We start from the raw sequence: 18,120 nt of genomic DNA, 5'->3' as shown, positions 1-18,120 counted from the left end.
TTAAACACGCCGAGATTGGTGGTATAGATCGGCGAAAAGGATAATATTATAAAACGTCAACATGTAAAAACGTTTAGGTGCCTATTGAGTCCAAATAATTACACTAAAAATGTCGATATTTAGTTGATCCCACACTGAAAAATAAAAATTATAAATTGTAAAAATAAGATTTATAAGAAATAATGTTGGTGTTTCCAATTCATAAAGTGCCTTATTTATTTGATCATTTTATTCTCCAAAAATATTAGCAATAAAAAAAGCAATACGTTTCTGATATTTCTTGCTCCAATCAGAATCTGAAAATTTAATTCCGACAGTAGCTTTAAGTCAATAACTTGTAAAACTTTTATTGCGGTGCAGGTGATGTGTTTTTAAATTTTACTAAAATATAGTTTTAAAATTTCTAAAGAATATTTTTTGACATATTAAAAGTGTTATGAGTTAGTGTAAAATTAAATTCACATATTTTGAACTTAACATTTTATAAATATCCTATCAGCACTGAACAAGCTCTGTTCAATATCATTGGCTTTTAAAGTATACCTAATTACAATACACGCTGGCTTTAGCTAAAGTCAGTGAAGCGAGACGAGTGCCCCACACCCGGTCTCTGTATCCTGTCTGGTTTTATATATATAATATAATATATATGTTAACTATTTCACAATGAAATATTGGAAACTTTAAACAAACTTTTTACAAACACTTGTTAAAAGTAACTAATAAAAGTTTAGAACGTAAAAAACTATTCCTAAAAGTATTGTACTTTTTAACGAATTCAATTAGAAATACTCTAACGTATCAAACAAAGTGTACCAATATTGTTTAATTCTATTAGAATTGATTCAATCATTCACAACAAACAACATAATATTGTAATTATGTAAAACTATAAAAAAATTGTACATTAATTTAAAAATATATTAAATAAAACATACTGCGGTCAAATAGATACATGAAAATATTAAATTTTGTTTTCAAATGAGTTAAACGGTTAAGTATAATAATATATTTGTTAGATTTATCATTATTCACATGTCTAATGAAATTTCTCTAACTAGCTTTATCGCAGGACTTAACAGTGCACTCGACCGTGACACTTCAGATACTACTTATATATTTTTATTTGATCACACGACATTCGAATATGTGACCCACTTTCTACGCGGAAAGGTTTAAAGTACGATATGAATATATTATAATACTATAAATAGATATGGTAATAATAATATGTTATTTCCGCTTTTATGTAAAAGAAATGTATAATAAGTTTTTTTTTAGTTTTTTTTATTGCGTGTAGAATCATCTGTAAATATTGATGATTACAGCTTTACAAAATAGTTTATCTAATATTATACTTATACTAATGATGGATACTTTTTATAACTACTAAAATAATTATGTTCACATTAAACGTCTAAGGAAATGGATCGCCTACCCGCCTGTCTGAAGACTAATATGTTATATTATATATTTACCTACTACGTACTTAATTTTTTATCACAATAATTATATAATAATATACTAATATAGCTACCGAAATAGAAACCTTGGATAGTAATAACAATAATAATAAACCAATAAACATCGCACAAAATATTTTTTTAAATTGCAATTATTTTATGTGATTACTTTTAAATAATAATATACTATTCACCAGTATCGGCCGACTTCCGAGGCAGATATTTAGATAAACATCTCGAGCGGCCTTTAAACTCCATCCTATACTGTGGATAAAAAAAAATGTGAAATTTGAAATTATATTTTTGATGTAAAAAATGGAAACGACTTCTTTTAATTAAAATGTCCAAAGGATTATTATAGACGTTTTGAACGCTTCGTGGCAATTAATCTGCAGTTTTGAATTTATTGCCCTGTAATATCGTAATATCGACATATATTTAATTATTTTAATTATAAGTTTATGTAGAGTTATTACATTTAAGGTAAATTGACGAACGTGAATGGTTTATTGTTGCAGAAACTTATAATATTCCCGCAGTCCGTAGACTCTTTACAAATTTAAATAATTTTAAAATGCAGGCTAACAGTTATTACATTTTAATTATTCATATTTCATTACAATTCTAATTATTTTATTCCGTTATAAATGAATGTCTTATTAAAATAAATCCAATATAAATATTAGCTATTTGTAGAAAAAAACCCATACTTTTATTATGTATTTAATATTTATGAAACTACGCATTAACTTACAATAAAGTTGTTATGTAACTAAACAATAAGAAAAGTTGTAAAAGTCAACCAAATTTCAATCGCAGTGTATAATATACAATAGTATACAATATTATGAAGTGGGTAGGTATAAAGTAAGCATATAAAGTACCTAAGTGTTTACTGATTTTGGTATTATAATTTGACATAAATTGTTTTTTAAAATCCCATGCAGAAATAATTTCTATTTAACTAAGTATAATATTTATGTAATATATAATTTGAATCCAATACTATAAAATAAATAAGTGTCAACAATTAAATGTATACTTTAGTTTAAACTAATTGAGGTTTTGGTAAAAATCCGACAGTTACTCGGTAGTTTTTATCTTGTGGCTTTTTTTTATGTGTAGGTACTTGAGTGACGGAACGATACAAATATGATGATTGGAATTGATTTTGAAGTTATTACAATTTTGTGATTGTAGATTATCTGGAAAATGTTTCTAATCAATTCGCCTATTTCATCATAATGACAAAATTATATTATATAATTTATACAAAAAAATTATAAAAAAATAAAATACAGATTATTTTATAGAAATACTCAAAAAAAATCACAAATATAGTACCTGTCTATGTATTTTAAATTTTAATAAATCAAATAACATTTTTTAATTCATTACATACCTACACAGATTATGATATAAAATAATTTTATTTGTCTTAACATGTTGTTTGATTTGAAAGTTAAAACACAAACAGCGTTCATAATGTCCATAGTACTCTGTGTACATGAGCAAAAATATTTGTTTTACTGTTATTATAAAATAAATAATATGAATATACCTACCAGTACCTACCTGCTATGCAATTATACTTGACATTTAATACATTAAACAGTTATGTTCAAAAAAACATTACTAGTATAAATGTAATAATATTTTTCGAAAGAAATCACCATAAATGTACTTACGCATACAAATAATTCAAAAATATTTAAACACGAAAAATGTTCAAGCATATAACGTCATGTATGAACATAACTACATCGTAACTACAGTGTTATTAATAGTTACTTCACTGTTCCTTAAATGGCCTTAATGTTATATTTAAATCAATAAAAACAATATGTTGTAGCAACCTGTTAGAAATAATAATAAAGAGAAGAAGGCGCACAAATGCAATTGTTATAATGGTATTATTTTTTATTTTTTCTAGATTCTTTATTTTTTTTATCGCGTTCAGTTTAGGATAGCACAACAACCAATCTATATATAATATTATGTTTAACCATTTACCGGATTAAATGACCTGATTGCTGGCCATATAATATTATAATAAAACATGAAGGCATGCAAGTTTCAGCATTTAAGACAAACATTTATATTACATAATATACAATGGGCGCTGCTTAATGTAATCGCATTAGTATTAACTATGAAATATGATTAACGTTAACCTTAGCTTTAACCGTCAATAAGACAATACCAAAAAATACAAAAAAAAAATGATTTATGACAAATCAAACATGTATATTACGCATATTTGAATTATTAAAAAAGTATTAAAACAATAAATTATTATACCTAATAATATTATTTACTTTAGCTGATCCCGTGCACTTCGTTTTTCAGAAAAAATGACAACTCTTCAAAAAATTGTGATTGTTAAACTCCTTTTGGGCGTAAAAAACTGCAGTAAGTGCAACTCTGCCACCTTAATAGGCAATGTGCGAACATTTAATTTGATACATTCTTGTACCCAATCTGCCTGATTAACCAATGGCAATCAATAAAATAATAAATACTAATATCCATTAATTATTTATCCTATAACCAAAAGCAATCATTTATAAACAAAAAATTCCATTGTAAATCTCAAAATCCTTGTTTGAGCACCTTCTCGGGTTGGACCTACCGGGTCCAATTGTCAATCTAAATCATCCTGGAAACCACTCAAACACATACAAAAAATTTCATCAAAATCGGTCCATAAAGGGACAGACAGACAGATAGCCTAACACTCATTTTAGATTCTGAGCGGAGCGAGAAAGCTAGTGGTTTTACAATGATGTTTATTTTTTTTATCCTGTAAACGAAATTTCTACCAGAAAGAGTGCTTCGATTTCAACATATTATAGTATCTTATCTTTTAACAAATTAGAGCAAGATGGTACTTTAGAGAAGTAATTTTTTGATTTTCTCAATAGTTTTTTTAACGCCATGGGAAAAACCACCAAAATATATTTTTCTAACCTATTTTTTTCCTAATGCTTTGTCTTTCACCATAGAAAATAATAAAATTTAAAAATTACCTAATTCCCACTAGGTATATTATTATATAATACGATTAATGGTTACTTATTAAAAAATATTTATGATTTATACATTTTCTTTCGTCCGCTCAGAATAGTTTTTTTTTATCGAATGCAATCATTGCATTCAAATCGAATACTGTAATAATACCCTATCATGTCCTAAGATCGAAGGGACATATTTAGATAATAAGGAGATGGATAGGCTATTGAAGTTTATCATGTGGTAATTTATTACTTTGAGGTATATGGGGTAAATATTTTTCATTATCATTTTAAAATATAATTATAGTAAAGGCAATTAAAGATAGTACCAAAGACTGAAACCTTGATTATTTTATGGTTCCGGTTCCGGTTTGGTCCCCCGAAAAACTAAAATGTAGGTTTCGGTTCTTAAAAAATAAAAAATTGTCACCTGTTTTGGTTTTATACTTATATAAAAAAAATTGTAAATTAAAAGTATCAGTTCCGATAAGGTTCCGGTTTTTAAATTAATTTAAATAAGGGTTCCGGTGAGGTTCCGGTATTAAAATTAATTTAAATAATGGTTTCGTTGAGGTTTCGGTTCCCTTTTTCCGATTCCAAAACTGGTTCTTTTTGGTAAGGTTCCAGTCCCTAGATAGTACATGATTATATCGGTGATTTTATTTAACCTTAACTTTAAAATTTAAATAGTAATACCCTATGCAGGAGAGAGAAAATTCATAAAAGATATTTTCTCTCTCCAACAAAAAAAACCGTTACCACAAACAGTGTTAATATAGCCATGACCTACCCATGTCTGTATCTATTGTCTATGGTCTTAAAACACTCACGGTATGACTAGACTTTTTTTAATAGTGAAGCTAAATTTTTTAAGGGATAAACATTTTGCTTGAAGATATTTTTAGTGTTGATATTTCCTGTCCAGAGGTATTATATTTTCGAAGACATTTTCCGGTCAAACGGAAAAGCGTATTCGTTAGGTAAACGTTGTTCTCGGTATTACAGTTTTAAGGTAGGTATGTAAAATATTATAATATAATATGAAATATATGATTAATACCCTCGTAATAATATTACAAAGGACAAGCCAACTGATTATGAAATTACAGAAATGGTTCAGCTCGTGAATATTATTAAAGTAGCCTACAACCGTACAATAAGTAAAATAACTTCCCATGAATCTTTAAAAATTGTATAATATTATGCTTACGTTTTGAGAATTACAACAAAATACTAAAAAAAAAAAACAATGTTATCGTAAATAACTAATTTTTTCCAATTAATATTAACTTCAAATGTAAAAAAAACTGTGTTTAAATATTTTTTGATTAAAGTAATAATTACTTATGAGTTATGATAAACCTTGTATTCAATTTTCAAATCTAAGCTACAAAAATTTTAAATTTTATACATTTTCAACTACAAAATTGTTTGCTAATATTCATGATTTTGTCAATATTTGAAATTCAAATGCTTATAAAAATAAAGTGCATAATAAATTAAGCACTATATTACTATTTCTATATGTTTAAATAACTATGATAACAACTTATGGGGACCTTTGAATTATATTTTCAAGCTATTGAACCAATTAAATACGTCAATAATAATTATAAAAAAAAATAATTCCAAATATTTATAAATTAAAAGTTTAAAAAGAATCAAAATAAGTATTACTATGTATGGAAAATTCCAATACAAATATTTGGTGAAAATTTCAAGTATCTGTTGTTATTATTGTTTTTAAGTTACATTAAAATAAAAAAATCGGCTTTGCCAAAAATTGGTTTTTCGTAAAAATTCCAGTTTTTCCCTAATTTTGTTTTGGTTTTTTCAAATTATTAAAAAAAAATACTGGAAATGTATACTTTTGACTCCTCTTCCCCTCAATGTATCATATAATTTCACATTCTTATCAGAAAAAATGTAAAAACTTTTATTAAGTACATCAAAATATGAATACGGGTCACACAAAGATTAAAATAATAAACACACATCATAGTAAAATAAGAATCTAAAATGAATAAATATTTTTTAAAAAACATTTTTCTAACAAATAAGTTCTAATTTCATAATATCGTAATTTCTTTCTAAAATAACTAAACTTTTTTTTATTTTGTGAAGTTTAAGAATAAAGGTCAAAGACATTAGTAAAGTACCTCACTATACCTATTATCCACACTACCTCAGATACGGCAAGTCTATATTCTATATCTATATCTCATATTTAGCAGTAATTTATAGTTTATGTTTTATTGCAGCATATTTATCATGATTTGAGTATAGTAATTTTGAACATCCTTTTTATTTTAACAAAGATTTATCAGGGAAATAAAATTTGGAATTACCTATTCTATAATGTCTTGAACGAATGTTTAAAAATATTTGTAATCTAAAGTCAACAATGAAATATAAAATGTTCTAACTTATTTTATAAGATACTAGCTGCCCGATCTTCCTCCGGGAAGTTTATATATTATACTATAGTAGGTATATACCAATGGTTTTCAAACTGGGTGCCGCGGCACACTGGTGTGCCCCGGTCTTTCGAAAGTTCAACTATTCGTCCAAGAATAAAATTATAAAAATATAATTAATAAAAATTTGTTAGCAAGTCAAGCACACATTTCTAATTAAATGTACTTATATAATTATAATTCAAAGCAATTTTGTTCATCTAATTTTTTTTTACTTAAAATCATTTATTAAATACCTACAATAATTTTTTTTATATAAATAAAAGTTGGATTATAATATTCAAAAACATTAACACAGGTAGGTACCCAACGAAAAAATTTAAAGTTCGTTCAATAATAACTAGTAAATAAATTAACTGACCAAAAAAAAAATTGAAAAATCATTATTATTACTTATTAGTTATTACCTATATAACTACTGGTAATGTCAGTTTTTCTCGTTAAAAGAAAAATGATAATCTCCTTACATTGGGCATAATATAGATATATATACATATTTTTTTAACTGAATCTAGTAAAAACAATAATATTTTTATGTACGAAAAACTACGTTTTATAAAAAAAAAAATTGAATTATATTATTATTATTAAACATTCACATACGTAGGTACCTACCCGAAATGAGATTAGGATTTTGTTTTATTGCCTTCAAAACATGTATTTATTTAAATCGATAAAACTTTGTGTTTGCCCGCTATCATACTATACCTTCGGATTATTTTTTATGTAAATAATGTAATTTGTACGGATTTTTTTTTTTTTTTACTGCCAACGTAGTATCATACATATTACCGCAGACAGACATACAGTACACACAAATACCGTGATAAAATATTATAAAACATTTTATGTGTTCTTGAAATATATGAATCATTTAAATGTTCAACGAATATGAAACTTAAACCAAATAAATATATTATTTTATTCTTTTATTAGTTATTACATTTGGATTACCTTCTGATTTATTATATAAGTAAAAACGAATATCTACTACTATTTAAAATAAAAATAAAGGTACGCAATAGCGTAATCTAAACAAATTAGAAAAATTAATATTATATATTTGTTCTCGTAAATATTATAATAATTTAAAGTTTAAAATTGAATTGATTGATTACAATAGTACAGAAATATGTCTGTAAATTAAATAAATATCTAATATAAAAATTGGACACCAACTCCTCCCCACACTAAAAATGTATCAAAATACAACACCACAACCAAATTACATACATATATTATTACATTTTTTATCATTTTATTGGTAGTTACTGATAATTAATCTATCGACTTCAATAAATCTAAAATCGAGTATAATTATAATGATTAGTTTTATCACTATTAAACGTTTAATAATACTGAATTAATTTAAATTTAAAACGTTGTGCTTGCCAACTCGTCATTAATGAATTAATATACCTATTGCACATTGGTATTAATGAAAGTAATTACTCGACCTTTCAAATGGGTTTAATTAACTATATAATAAACTATATTGTACTTATATGTATGTTTTAGTAAAGCAAATCAGTGCCTATAATAGTTGCAATACAGTTTCACCTTATTTGACTGTACAGTTTTAATCCATTGAATTATTTCAATGGGAATTATTATTTGCAATTACAACCATTGAATTCCATTAAACTTAGAAGTTTTTATAAGTAAGCAATGGAAAAAAATCAAAAATTGATCAAACTATACTGTTTTAAGAAGAACCTTATATTACACTTTCAAAAAAATGTATCCACATTAAATGAAAAAACCAAAAGAAAATTGGTTAAAATATTTTAAAAATAGTTTCATGTACAGAAAATTACTGGAGTTTTTAATAATTTTGACCTCTCAAAAGTACCAATTTACTAGTTCCAATTTACCAACCTAAAACCTTCCTCAAAATTAAAAATGTAAGCATTTTAAAATTTTAATAAAAACACACATCATTTTAAAATCAATTATCCCTCCGGTCAGCGTCTAAGATGATCATTATAATATGTACCTATGCTTAAACTATTTTACTCGCAACCACATTAGTTGTTTCGTGAGTTTTACAATGGTTTCCATCAATAAAAAAAGCCATAATAATTATAATTTTTATAGCGTTATAGGTATAATTGGATAGAACGAAAAACCTTTGGCCAATAATTATTAGGTTAATAGAAAACTATAACAGCGTATCCGGTCGTCCATCGAATGGCGACATGGCCATAATATTATAATATTACCATTATTCATCGTGATGATAAATTGAATTACACACGAGTGGGTTTTGTAGTTATTTAAGATTCAATACATTTTAATATAATATCAGCTGTTGATGACAAGCGAGAGAGAAAATATATAAGCGGAAAAAAGCCAACGTGTTTACACGCCCAGTTACTCAGACACCATACACGTTGTATAATGCACATTAAGCCAAATAAATAAGTTTCCACTAGTCACATGGTATATATAATATAGTTTTTTTATATAAGGCACGTGTTACACATCGCCGTGTGTGATTGATGGACCTCCTGAGTACTGTCGATATTATACGGCGTGGTGTATCCGTCATCAATTTGATTGAGTCGTTATTAATGTACAATTTTCGTTTATTATTATTATTATTACTATTATTCCAATCATCGGTGTTATTTTAATGGCTATCGCAAAAAACGTAGGTAGTGGATGTTTAATATTTGCGTAAATGTTTTTATATCACAATTGTGGCGTTCGATTTTTATGAAAGTAATTCGATTTCTTCGTTTCTTGTGGGTTGGATAAAAAGTGTAAAAAGTATTATGTACCAACAAGCCCGCAGTCTATTGATATATTTTTTTAATTTATTGTAAACGTCATTATCGTATTTTAGTTGATAATCTTTTTCAACGTTGGCTAAAATATATTTTGGTTGAAATTGTCCAGATTAATAAAATAAGATCATCTGATGGATATATAACAGGACTTGAAACCGATTGAAATAATTTCGGTTTCGGTTTCGATTTTGTATAACGGTTTTTAAATTTTTCTATTTTGGTTTCAATTTTTCAATACCGGTATTAGGAAATTTCGGTTTCGGTTTCGATTTTGTTTACCGGTTTTGAAATTTTACGATTTCGGTTTCTACTTAACAAAACCGGTATTAAGAAATTTCTGTTTTGGTTTCGGTTTTGTATACCGGTTTCTAAAGTATTTTCAGAGGGCTATGTCGTCTATACAATTATCATTCTTTGTTCCGTATTGTAAATTGTCATATATAGTATTTGCTAGTAACTTTAAATTTATGTCATTACTATTTATAAAGCAACTAATAATTTTGCGAATAATGAAATGTTTATCAACAAAATTAATTATGATCTCAATTTTATTATGATTATTAATTATGCGTATTAATGGAATTTACGTATTTAAAAACACGTCAGTTAAAAAAAATAAAGGTTTCCATTTTTTTACGGTTTCGATTTTGAATTTAATACCGGTATCCAATGTTTTTCGGTTTCGTTTTTGATTACGATTTCGATTTCGGTTTTAAAACGTTTTATAACGATTTATGAAATCGGTTTTGAAAACGGTTTCAAGCCCTGAATTATATAGAGCTCAACAGTAAATGTCACGATAATACAGGTTAAATCTCCAGAGTACTGTCGATATTATACGGCAGGGTGTATCCGTCATCTATTCTATTGAGTTATTATCAATGTACAATTTTCGTTTATTATCATTCTTCCAATCGTCGGTGTTATTGGGTATTACAAAAACGTACCTAGTGGATGCTTAATATTTGCGTAAGTGCTCTTATATCTCGATCGTGTCGTTCGAATTTTATGAAAGTAATTCGAATAATCGATTTCTTTGTTTATTGTGCGTTTGATGTGTCATATTTATTTAAACGGGTCAATATTATACAAAACGGTAATTGTAATGGAAATTAACACAGTTATACGCAGTAGTATGAAAATGAAAGAAAAAAATAGTTAAAATAATTCATAGTGATAGAAATGTACAAATTGAATAATTAGTAGTAAGTTACAACATGTTAACGTAAAGTAAGAGACACATGATGTTTTGAAGATAGTAGTGATTTAAATGCAAAAATATCGATATTCAGTAATTTAGTATTTTTACGTAACGCATTAATCAAATGCACTGACATGCCTGCAGTCTAATTATTTTTTAATTTATTGTGAAAGTCATTATTTTTATTTTAGTTAGTAATATTTCTCAAAGTCACCCATTGGCTAAAATATTATATTTAAATTTTAAAATATTATATTAACCATTCTGGTTGAAATTTGTATTTTCCAGATTATTAAAATAATATGATTAGAGAGCTCAACAGTAAATCATTATGGTTAGGTATGGTTATCGTGACTAATAATTTGCAATTTTTAACTTTGTTGTTGTGTTGAATTGACAACAGAAACCGGACACATATAAATACATACATTTATTAAACATGAGTAAGTAGGTACATTACTATGGAAAATGTCAAGTGAAAGTAAATACTTAGCGTTTCTTCTTTCTTCTAATATAATAAATGGCTAACATTACACTGTCTTAAATCTAAGAGTGAAAATACTACTTAATTTCAAACATTTATCTAAATCCGGCTGCTCAGAACTTTATGAAGTAATTATTGGGACAGCACGTGTTCAATAATTTCACATATATCACAATATACAAAATGTTATATTTTACTCTCAACATTGGATGCTGTTTTTAGTTAGTTTGTATAAATCAACTATAATAATAGTATAGTGTGATATATTTATGGAGCAAATCATAATAAAATGAAATAATATGTTGTTGCGGATGTGTTTTATCGTATCTATACACCTATAGCATCTAATAAGATTCAGTTTTACCTATTGCGGTAATTGCGTTTTAATTAGATCCACTCACCTAAAAGATGGTTGTGGGTATACGAAAGTGCATCAATTCTTTATGAATCAGAAAGTGATTAATCATTGTATTAAATAATTGAAGCATAAAAATTATTATGGGTTTCTACCATAAATTCGGCCGTTGTTGCAGATTTTAAAATGTTCTCGCACCTCTCTGTGCCAAAACTAATAAAATTTAATTTTCCAATGAATTAAAAATGAAACTGAATTCGAGTACCACTTGAATTGCTCGTTCACTCTAAATGTAGACTAATCTTTTCTTTGAATAGAAAGTATTAAGATTGTTAATTTTTTTTGTTTTAATATTGTGTTTATTGAATAATCACTTAAATAATCACTTAATCTGTATTTTTACCATTTATAGTGATCATATTATAACACAGAAGTATCGTTCGTGAAACACTTTTGGAATATAAATATGATTTCTTTATTTTATTCATGAAAATAGTAAAAAAAATAAATAAAATGCTTATAGGCGCGTTAGGAACGACGATTTTTCTTCGAAAAAATAAACTTCACAAAACGCAAATAAGATGACTCTGCACATGGTCTACGGATATTGTAATTTACTGTGAGTACGTTTTATGTAGGTACTTTTTATCTATATTTATAACTTTTTTTTAAGTTTATTTTCAAGATATATGAAAAACATCAAATTCTATATTTGTTTATAAATTTAATATTTTTATTTTCGTTATTTATAATGTTATGCTAATATTCGGTTGCGGTAGTAAAATATGTACCAGGTACCTATTATAATATAGTAAGCTATGTTTTATTGCCGTTTATGATTTTTTTAAATTTTGCTTGAATTATTTACTTATTTTAACATATTTTATATTTTAAACAAATTGAATCGAAATCTCTTAAAATATTATTGCAATAAACTACTCTTTTTAAACACGTATACAGAATCAGGATAATTTTTATAATATAAATCAGTTTATAGTATTAGATTATTTTTGACCCTCACTTTTAGACTCAGAATAATCAATATTTTTTAATTTTATTTTAACATAATTACATAATTTTTTCGTGAATATGTGTCTTTTATAAACTTGAATTACTATTTTTCTTTATTTAATTCTAATAATGATTGTTTATCCTAAGTTATCATAATGACATGGTTTTTTTTTTATAACTTGAGAAACATTTATATACTTACGAATTATACATTTTTAGTTTTTAGTCTTAGATTTTGAGCAGAGCGATAAAAATATTGATTTTACTATGACGTGTTTTTTTATGTGTGTGTCATGAGACACTTAATGATATACAAAATGCTTCAATCTTCAACTTCAATATCCTTTCTGATAGGAAAGTGAATCTAGTTAGTACGTTGGTAGGTCAAATGTAAATATTTCCCAGAACTTTAAAAATAATTGGGAAATACATAAATTTTTATGCAAAACCAGTTCTTGATAAACTCGTATTTGTTATTTTGTTTAAAGTGGAATAACTGCAATTCTCGCCAATATTATCATCTTCTTCATACATATAACATGATATAATATTCAAAAATGTTTAGACACTTTTTGAGCTATTAATATACTTTATCTATTTTTTTTCTATAAATAATGATGACAATTTTTCCCCGGTCAAAAATCTTGAAAATTTAATACTAGGTCTAATATAAGTTGTTCTAATTGCAATTTATAAATATTAACAATACAATATAAGCATAATTTTTTTTTCATAAGTATTCAAAGTTCAAATTTCAACATAATTCGTCCAAATCACAAAACTTTGCAAATTATTTTGTAGTTAAAAATATATAAAGTTTTCAATTTGTATACCTTAGGATTGAAAATATAAAACAAAGTTCCTCATAAGTAATTCTTATTGAAACTCAAAAACCTTAAAATTATAATATACTTAGGTATAATTTTTTTTCATAGACAGTTAAAGTTAAAATTTTGATAAAATCGGATATACTTAAACGAGAATAACTATTTTAGTTATTCTGATGTCATTTAAAAATATTTTCGTGGGGACTTGAAAGTTGAAACTTTTAAATATTATATTATTATATTTTACAATACACATTGATTTTTAAAATAATTTGATTAGTTTTAAGCTGTTGCTCATTTATACCTACCTAATACTAATCTAATCATACCGCTTCACGGTAGGTCAGTATATTGACTAAAAAGTAATAAGTTACCTAATAACAATAATAAATGATAAATACTAGTATTATAATAATTAATAACATATCTAATAAATTCAATGTTTTCGGATTATTTATTAGTTCAACCTCCTGTATTACTAATAATAGATAAGTAGGTAGTAAAATAAATTACTATAATAGCAATATAAACGCATAATAAAATATACTTAGTAATAATACTAATAAGGCTGACCCGTCTCTACTCAGAATCGTTTATCATATGCAATGATTCATAATTTGAATTCAAATTGAACACACCCATTACAGTGACCTACTCAAGGATGAGGTAGTACACTCGATACTTACAACTGTACAGCAGGGCGTCACCTACTTGCCAGCTTTTCTACTGTTAAATTCTATACGATTTGTAGACATTTCTCACTTATTACATAGGTAGCTAAAAATAATGTGAAATTACCTATAAAATACATAGGTATCATTCGTAGGTATACTGTTAAAAATGCAATAGTGCAACACTTAAAATCGTTAAACACAAAACAAACCATAAACAATAGCTTAAATAATGAAGTTATTTTATTATGAGTGGTAGTAAAGTTATTACTGAATATTCATTGAAATTGAACAAGATTATATTTTGCCTTTAAATACTACAAATATATTATGTAAGTAGGAAAGTTTTACACTTTTACCTTTCCCCTAGTGAAATAAATATGATTAATAAATAATTTTACGATTACTAGATTGAATACTATATTTTATAGTGCCGATGTTCAAAGATGATTTATTAATTTACTTAGCTATTTTAAGTAGTTTTAAGAAGTAATAATAATTGCCAGCATGTATGTGATGTAGGTACGATAAAATAATATGAATAATGAAAATACTACCTATAAACAACTCAATAAATTAAAATTTATTAAATTATTGATCTACAGTGAATTGTTTTCAAACAAGAAAGGTGCTTTGGTAGAAAGAGATCACTTCGAAATTTACAAGCGGGATGTTGTTAAACTTATTTTCAATAAACTAAAAGTAAACTCATTATTCATTATTAAATACGGTATTTTCGTGCAGAGAAATAACTAATCAAAACGGTGCTATCTTCAAGGTATAAGTGCATAGTAATAATTGTGAGTGGAATAATAATTATTACTCTCGTCGTATATCATTCGAGATTCGACATTATAACCGTGTACATAATTATCATGCATTAGATGATTAAAAATGATTTCATGCGTCACAAGTAGATATCATGCAAACCGCACAGTAATTTGCACAAATCTGCCCTCCGCAGAGTCTGGTTAGGTTACCGCTAACAAAATTCGACTGAGGGTCACTATAGAGTACAGGAGTATTAAAACGGGTGAACTACCCACATGGCCAGATAAACGAGTAGCGCGTATTTCAAACTCAATAATTGAAAAGGTGTTCCAAGTTCATCGTAAACAGATGAATGTTTTTCATTTCTGCAGTAACAATCCCGATGATGTTATCTATATATATTATAATGTAATACAATATGTAAGTAGGTATTTAACTTGGTCCGGCACTCTGTTGCATCGCCAAAACTCGAGCTAAACACCTCGCAATCATTACAAATTATTTGTCTTAAAAATAATAATTATATTATTGTGCCTACGTATCATTTGTGTTACTGTTCAGAATTTGAACCCTACTCCCGGTGTAACCTCGTTCGCCGATCGTCTGCAAAATCGTTGCTGCGTTTTAATATTGAACGTGTGCGATTTTCCGACAATAGTTACGTGTGAGGTGTTTGGGAGTTCGATTGTTCTAGTTTTTATTTTCTATAAAAGGTGCTCCACTGTGTTTTCACACTATCTCACTTCAGTACTTTACTGAAAATAAAAACAGTTTCAAATTCAATAGCTCAAGTTTCAACATTGGAGTAGCTAATATAAAATGTTCAAAATATTATTCAACTACATTACATGATATTTAAATTATCAGTAGGCATTCAGAAAAATATAAAACCTACAATACTATACGATACTAAAAGAGATGAAGTTTTTTAATTATGCTTAATGCTTTAGTGTTGTGAATTCGACCTACTTTGAATTATATGCGACATACGTTGGGATTTTTTTTTGCAGTGAAAAGAATCTTTATTATTTTTTTTTTTATTATTATTATCTCTATATTATTTTGAAAAGAATCAACATATTATACTTACAATAGGTATACCTACTGATAATAATATATTTTAAGCATTTTCACATAAGTTTATATAGCGCTCAATTGTCGGGACACTACAGCCCATAATATATTATAGTGTTCCGTTTAAATATCAAAATTTGTTGATAGTGCTATTGGTTCGTCAATCAACTCGACGTTTATACAAAACATTAATGGAACCTGCAAGAGCGTTTAAATGGAAAATTTAGAACAAAAAAATTAAAATGATTGCTTTTCGAAAAAAATAGTCGTGAATTCATAAAAAATACATGTGTCTTAGCACGAAATATCTATAATAGACGCGTTTCGTTGTTATTATATTCAGTGGCGTACATTCAAATTTGCTCTGGGGGGGTTCAAAAAAAATAACCAACACTAAAACGTCTCTTTAAACTACCCATTTTCCTAACAATCACAGGTTAAGGGGGTAATTGTATAATGGGTTGTATTAGACTTGAATTCAATGATAAAATATCATTGTATAAGAAAAACGATTCTGAGCGAGGACGGTTTGTCACTCTGGATATTTTATATTGTTATTAATTATTTTATCATGTAAGTTGAATTAATATTATAATATTATAATTTTTTATTCGTTTCCATGGTGATAAACAAAGTTTTAGAAATTAAAATCCCATTTTTAGCGTTTTTTCGTAATTTTTCGGTGGTTTTTCCCGTGGCATTAAATAACTATTGAGAAAATCAGAAAATAACCTCTCTAAAGTACCGTCTTGATCCAATTTGCTAAAAGATAAGGTACAATATGTTGAAATCGAAGCACTCCTTCTGGAAGAAATTTTGTATACAGGATATAAAAACATAAAAAATAAACACCATTATAAAAACAATAGCTTCCTCGCTCCGCTCAGAATCTAAAATAGTAGATAAGAAAATCCATTTTATATGACATTGTCGACGTGCGCCGACCTAGCACGGCGGCAGTCAGCAATGGAGATGTTGGTATTGTGTTTTAATGTTTTAATGTTTTTGTAACTTTTCATAATAACTTCTATTTTCATGAAATAATTACAATTTAAACATGAATAAATAAATTATTTCAGACTATTTTTTTAATAAATCTTTAATAATCAGAAATCAAAATTAACCGAAAATAACCGAAATTAACCGGTATTTTTCAAAACCGGTTCTAGAACCCTTATATTTGTTTAGAAAACCGAAACAAAATCGGAACCCTTAAACAAATTAATTTAATAACCAGAACCGGAACCGGAACCGAAACACCCAACAGGTTAGGTACAGTCCCTGCCTTTATGTAGAAAAAATTATTTTTGTTAGTTATTTTTAAATATAGTTGTAGGTTACAAATAAATAATGATAATAATTACATATAAGTCTTTATGTTATACTTATAAAGAAATATAAAAAAATATATAAGTTGTATAAAATACTAAAATGTATAAATGAATACGTTATAATATTTATAAAAATAATTTTTGTTGTCAATAAAATATAGAAAACTATGATAATAATTACAATTCCTGTCATAATTCATTTTTTTTTTACTCACTTTTGTTAGCACTGTTTAGGTTAGGTTGCTGGTTCACTACTTTTAAAGTAGTTATTTGAAACCAACTTAACAAAATCATTGTGTATTATATTAAACTTTTTTTGGTCGAAAAGTGAATCGGCCGAAGAGGGAAGGGTACGTTTTTGGTCGTATTAAGATGTATTAATATCCACACGCAACTAACTGACTGTGTACGATCAAATGTCTATTTTGATTGATATACGGCACCCACAATTTTGTTACGAAATCTTTTTTCGTTGTTGGTAAAGTATAGTGTTATACTCAATAGTCAAATTATTATAACTTATGTTTGTGTATACACGGATGATTAATAATAAGAAATCCATCAATAATATCACAATTTTTTTTTTGGTCCTGGGGGGATTGATCCCGACCCCCCCCCCCCCCCGTATGTACGCCACTGACTATAACAA

General features: G+C 26.6%; 1 protein-coding gene across 1 annotated transcript in view; it reads left to right on the top strand.

Annotated features, from left to right (window-relative positions):
* LOC100570241 (alkaline phosphatase, tissue-nonspecific isozyme-like) overlaps positions 1-18,120 on the top strand; it is a 77,801-nt gene that overhangs the window by 59,111 nt on the left and 570 nt on the right. The gene's annotated exons all lie outside the window — the stretch shown is intronic.

The sequence above is a fragment of the Acyrthosiphon pisum genome, chromosome A1 (assembly GCF_005508785.2).
Source record: "Acyrthosiphon pisum isolate AL4f chromosome A1, pea_aphid_22Mar2018_4r6ur, whole genome shotgun sequence".
NCBI classification, from domain to species: domain Eukaryota; kingdom Metazoa; phylum Arthropoda; class Insecta; order Hemiptera; family Aphididae; genus Acyrthosiphon; species Acyrthosiphon pisum.
Note: the sequence above shows the minus strand (reverse complement) of the source record. Positions and strands in the feature narration are given on the sequence as shown.